This window comes from Octodon degus, unplaced genomic scaffold (genome assembly GCF_000260255.1).
Source record: "Octodon degus isolate 3935 unplaced genomic scaffold, OctDeg1.0 scaffold00161, whole genome shotgun sequence".
Lineage (NCBI taxonomy): Eukaryota > Metazoa > Chordata > Mammalia > Rodentia > Octodontidae > Octodon > Octodon degus.
Window position 1 is genome coordinate 197,643 of NW_004524737.1, and position 6,406 is coordinate 204,048.

The window sequence follows — 6,406 nt, forward strand, 5'->3', positions numbered from 1 at the left end:
TAAATACATAAAGACCAGAAGAATCTCCACTTTTCATTTACCTACTAAAGGTCAGACTTCTTGTTTGCTCTTACTGCCTGTTGATGTGTAGGATGAAGTCATCCTAAAGAGAACTTTGTCTGGCACTTTTCCAAAGCACAACATAAATTGAGCCATCAGGGAAGGAACAAAGCTATAATGTTTATACGAGGCCCACAGGTGCTAAGTCAAACCCAAGAGAGACATAGTGAAAGATTAGGGGAGGAAAAAGGAGGGGCAGATCTGTATTCAGAGCTGGCAACTAGCCAGCAGGCTAGCAAGAAGGAGCTAAATTATGCATCTTATTTGGTACATTTATTAAAAGAACATTTCTAGGCAAACATCCTAAAACAAATGTGACTATCAGTTAAGCTCCCTGCTGTCCTGAGAAGATTTAGTGTATGACAATTTTCTCATAATGGCTTTGTGGAGTTTGCTGAGTTTCATCTCTTTGCAGCATTTTATAAATTGTCATTCCATGGGGATTTTCAACAGGCTGAAATTGTCCTTCACTTGCGGTTGTTTGGCAAAGTCAGAGATGGATAATATAAGGATACAATAGAAATGGTCTTGGAATTGTTTTTGTTTTTGGTTGACATTTATCTCTCTCACAAACACAAATCAACAGCTGTTTCTTGTTGTTCATTGAACTCTTTAAAGAACACTTTAAACATTTCTTTTGCACTGGGGTTTAAATCCAAGGTGTTGAGAGTACAAAGATGAATGAGAGAAAGTTCCTAATGTCAAGACTTACAGGTGTAGGATGTGGAGACTGACACCTTAAACAGGAGAGCAGATATAAATAGATGGAAGGATTGAGTAGTATGAGGAATAAAGAGTATTGTTACTTCAACCATAAAGTGACAGGAAAAGAAAGACAACGTACAGAGGAGAAATGGTGATGAGGGGAATGTTGAGGTAGTGCGGTGAGCAGTCACTTAAGCAAGATGAAAATTGGCTTCAAGATTTTGGGAAGTGGAAGCTCCACATGGCTGGAGCATAAACGGTCAAGGTTCATGTGGAGGTAGCCAGAAAAAGAGACCAGAGGACAGACTGCTTTATATGCTTTGTGACACAGTAGACATTTTAACTAGATCTGGTTCCATTGCAAAGGTAAGGTGAGATATAAAAATTGAAACAAGGCAATAGTAGTGTGACTACAGTCAGAAAAATGAAAAATAATAGGAAGGCAAAAAGTATTTGTTTTTAATTAACGTATGTTTGCATGACATAATCAATGCATTCATTATGAAGAATAGATTTATATACATCTCAGATCTTGATCTGTTTTCCTTCCTTTTAGTACTATATTTGATAACATATTGAAAGTGTGTGGTATGGAATAGAATGTTTGAGAACTGGAACACATCTTAATTCTTCAGTTTGGGTGGCTGTGTAATGTGATTGTATTAAAAGAACTGTGGATCTTATTGATATCTCAAGCTGGTGAGATGGATAAACTGGCAAAACATGTAAGTGAAAATATAATAGCAAAAGCTATAGCAACAACAAAAAAACAGCAACAGCAGCTGTGGCAACACCAGCAGGAACACTGGGAGAAAACCTAACAAATATTAACGAGTATTACAATTATACATTATACTGTACAAAACTTTCCATAGTAAAAAATAATCATGAATTATCTTCAGGTAGAAAAAAAGTATAATAAATATTTCCTCAACAAGTATAAGTGGAATTAAAAAAAATTCTAAAAACAGATTCTTTTGAGCTTGATTTTTATAACAACTTTATCAATTAGAAAAACAGAATCCTAAAGGCACTGAAATATAGTTGTCCCTTGTTACTTTGGAGGATTGGCTCCAAGATCCAAACCTCTTGTCCTTTATATAAAGTGACATAATATTTGCATATTAACTAATTTGCCATTTCTTTGTGTATATAAAATAATCTCTACATTAATTAAAATGCCTAATCAGATGGAAACACTATACAAATAGTTTTTTTGGGGGGGCTATCTCAGAATGCCTTCAGGGCATATTTGGCTGTTTGGAGTTGTGGGGATCAAACCACAGTAACCTGAGGCTGACTGCTTTGTTGAAGTAACCACTTAAACAGCTGAGCTAAGGGGCAGGCCCCAACAAATAGTTGTTATATTGTATTGTTTAAAAAATAATGTTAGTAAAAAGGCTTTATATATTCAGTAGTGATGCAACTATCATAAGCTATACTAATTTATTTTTGATTGCTTTTCAAAAATGCTCAGGCTGGGGAGATACCTCGGAGGTCTAAGTGCCTTCCTGGCAAGTGCAAGAACCAGGGTTAGATATCTGGTAGCACATGCATGGCAGTTCTGCCCTGTGCTGGTCTTTGAAACCAGGTGTGATGGCACACACCTGTAATCCTAGCACTGAGGAGGCTGAGACACAGTAGGATCACTATGAGTCCAAGCTGTGTAGTGAGATTCTGTACCAAATGAATAAATACATCTTTCTCTAAAAAGCCTAAATTTGGGTAATATATAAATGCGGTTCATTAGGTCACAGTGTTGGCAGCTTACCTCTAGTATTGTGTGACAGCATTGGTTTGGCTTCTGGCAACAGCTTGATGGGGAATGGTATAACAATGAGAGTTCATGAGAGAGGAGGAAATTGCAAAAAGGATACAGGACACCAAAGAAGTTTGGGGCCAAATTACTCTTGCTTAAAAACATCATTCAGGAACGTAGTAGAGTTCTGGGAGAACCATATTAATCCTTCTGAAGGTTGTTTCCTGAATGGTCTAGATTTCTCTGGGTTTATCTCTTTAAGATTCCACCACTTCTCATCATTGTGATACTGAACCCCTCAGAGCCATACTCAGACCATATCCAAACCACAGCATAGGCCTGAGTACTCCAGACATGGATGAGATGCTCAAGCAGCGAGTTCTGGAGAGAGAGTGGGGATCTCTGGAATGGCAGGAGGCTATAACAGGATGCACATTACTCTTTTCATGTGAATTCAGCATAGTGTCAACATGGACAATCCAAATTTTCCTTTTGAGAAGGTTCTGTTTCTTCAAATACTTTGATCTACGTTTAATTGAATGTGCCGGTGTAGAGCATGTGACTATAACATGCCAACCATATAAGGATTCCATTCTTTTAGATAGATATAGAGTACATTCTTTTTCCTAGCTGACTTTTGTGTTACACTTTTATATTTAACTAGACAGTTAAACTGTATTTAATAAGAAAGCAAATAGCATAGCAGAAAAAAGCACTTACATGTTTAAAAAGCTAATAGGACAAAACAGCATAGGAGTAGAGGTGGATTTTCCCTTTTCACATTTTCATGACCTCTACTGGATACATGGTTGGAAACCAGGAACACTTTGCAATTTGTTATTTCATAACTTTTTGAAAGTTTTAGAAATTCTTTTGAGTTCAGGTTTACTCCCAAAATGAGAGTATGTATTCCTAAGTTACCAGGTAATATCCATAGTTGTAATGCTACCACCATATACATACTCAAGAATGACAGTCAAGAACAAATGCCTTGTGACAGATTTGGCATTCTCCAGTATTCTTTAATGTGACATTTATTAACATCTTAAGCATAAATTTTTGCTGTTATTTTATTTCCGTTGAACTTTTATTTTTTAAATTGCTGACAAGCAGTAAAATCTCCTAGCACTAGAGGTTGAAGACCATTTACTATTGTCTGAAAACACTTTTAAGAAATAAAGAAAAAAAAAGAAACACAGCTGGGTTTTGTATGTTCTTATTTCAAAATTACCACTGACTGTTATTTATCACCACTGACTTATGAACCAGCATCCTCCTTTGACAATCTTGGCTTTCATTTCAAAATTTATCTTGTGTTTTTGTTTATCCTTTGACTTTCATTTTATTTTCATCCACAAGAAAAATAGTCTGTTCTCTGGAGACCTAAAAATTTGAGTTACTAAAAACTTGAAGCAGCAGTGAACTGATAACTGGATATGATTTTTGTTCATGCTTTTATACTTTCCAATTTTGACACAAGCTTCCCTAAATCATGAAAGACAAAACTTTCCTTTCTTTTGCCTTTCCTTTCTCTTCATAAAAGCAAGCATAAGCAACATTAACAGTGCTAAACTCCTCACAAACATCCCTCTGAGACCCTAAATATTTTAGATGTGAAATCCAAATCATAAAGGGGCCCTTCAGATCTTGTTTCCTTCTCCAAGTACCTCAGCAGCTTTTCTACCTTGGCTCATTGCTTCTTCAAATATTGGGACTCCTGATCTCTTGGGCCCCAGAGATTACAGAATATGATCACATTTTAGTGACCAGTGCACAGGTGAAACTACCTACTTACACATTTGATAGAGAGAATTAGAAGGGAAGATGCACTTTAAGATAACATATTACCCAAGGGAATCATAATGACAAGCCATAGCCAGCAATAGATATCTCCTGATATACCATCTATCTCTGTAGATGGAGTTTCTATATGGTGAAGTCTGTAGCTAAGAGAGCAATTGAACTTTTGAAAGAATGAATAGCATACAAGTTCTTATTTCATTATCCTCCTATAGGTTTTGAGTACAAGATTCATATTTTATCTTCAAGAGCAGATTCAGAATTAGATGAAACGAATATGGCATTTAGTTGAGAGAATAAGTGCAGGAGAACAAGAATGAAATGATAGCTCTTTATATCTTAAATTCAACTTTCAACCAACACTTTCCAGTATTATCCTGAAGAATCACAGGATTCTTCTTTGCCTATTGTTGAGTTCAACTTACATACATGGATTAATGCTCAGCTTCTCAAGAATATCCATAATAAAGACATACACTTAAGCATAAAAGAGAAGGAGTTTACATGATTGATGTGGGGCATGGTTTAGTTTTAAAAACTGGCTTCAAATTTTGTTTCTGCCAATATTGGTTATATGTTCTACCCAAGGTAATTAGCCTAAATGACACCATACAATAGTGATAAAGTAAGGACAATGGTTTTATTTATTTTGAATAAATTGCTTAAAAGGTATGTTGAGGGGCTGGGGAGATGGCTCAGTGGAATAAGCGCTTCCCTGGCAAAAAACAAAAAACAAACAAACAAACAAACAAACAAAAAACAAAAAAGGTATGTTGTAATTGGCTATTTCTTTTTTTCACATTTGATTTTTATAAATTTATTTATTTTTATTTTAAAAACTATTTTAAGGAATACAAAATAGTGATAAAAAATACATTATATATAAATAACATACAATTTTACGTAACAAAGTGTTCAACAATGGTTGCTGTGTTACATGATGCTATCTTGAAATTAGTTGCTCAGATTATCAGATATAAACATAAAAGATTTGTTTAAAGAAAAAAAAATAAAACAATGACAAAGAGGTTATAAGAAATTCAAAAGAGGAAAAGAAATCAGAGGAAAAAAATTAAGCATTAACTGTTAAGATATGACATAAAATGGCATTATTCAGCACAAGTTTAAGCATGACTGTGGTTATGAATTTAGTAAGGAGCACATTGTATCTGTAATGGTTCACATGGTAGACTCTTAACTTTCCCACAATCACCAGAGGGGTCATGACAGTGCCTTGTGACCCCTTTCTCAGATGATGAGGTATTATGTATATTTTAACAGACTTCTGAGTTGATTTATAGTGCTTTGTAATACTCCTCAGAGAGGTTTAGTCCCTAAGTAGCTCTTAGTGTAGGTTATGATCCTTAAGTTGTCTTTCTCTAGAAGCAAACCACCCCTGGTTTCCTCTCCCACGATGAGTCCATTTCCTTTCCTAACTATTCTCAATGCTAGACATGTTACTTGAACATTTCTTAAAACTTCCAATAGCAATCTTTATAATTAAGCATAAAAATAGAAAATTAATGGAAGTACAACACTTGGCTAAAATATGGGGGATACAGTCAAATAAAGATGAAAGTGAAAATATAAATAGATCCTTGTTTACCTGGCTGAATTCTACTGCATCATAGGAAGAAGGAAGAAACAATGGCTGATTCTTCAGCTAGAGAAAACATCTGATGAGATACAAAATATGTGGACTGAATAATAAAGAAATCACTATAAAAGTATCAAACAATGTACTAAAACCTATTAAATTTGAAGGGCAAAATATAAAATCAGCACTCTGGAGGACAGTGAACATCTCTGAACTTGGCTGTCATTTTTACAGCACTCCCTCTACTTCTTAGTGATTTGCTAGGGCAATCTCTTGGTTCCTGTATTCTTTGGTCTCCTGAATTGCTCATATAACACATTCTAACTTGTGCCTCCCTGGGCTGCGGTAAGCCTTCACCTTCTGGTCACAGCACTCCTATAGATAACTCCTAAGTGTACTCTTAAGAGCTTGTTTTTGTGTAATGAATGACATGTGATTTCTATTAAGCAGCCTTAGGAGATTAGATCAGTATGTACATAACTTTT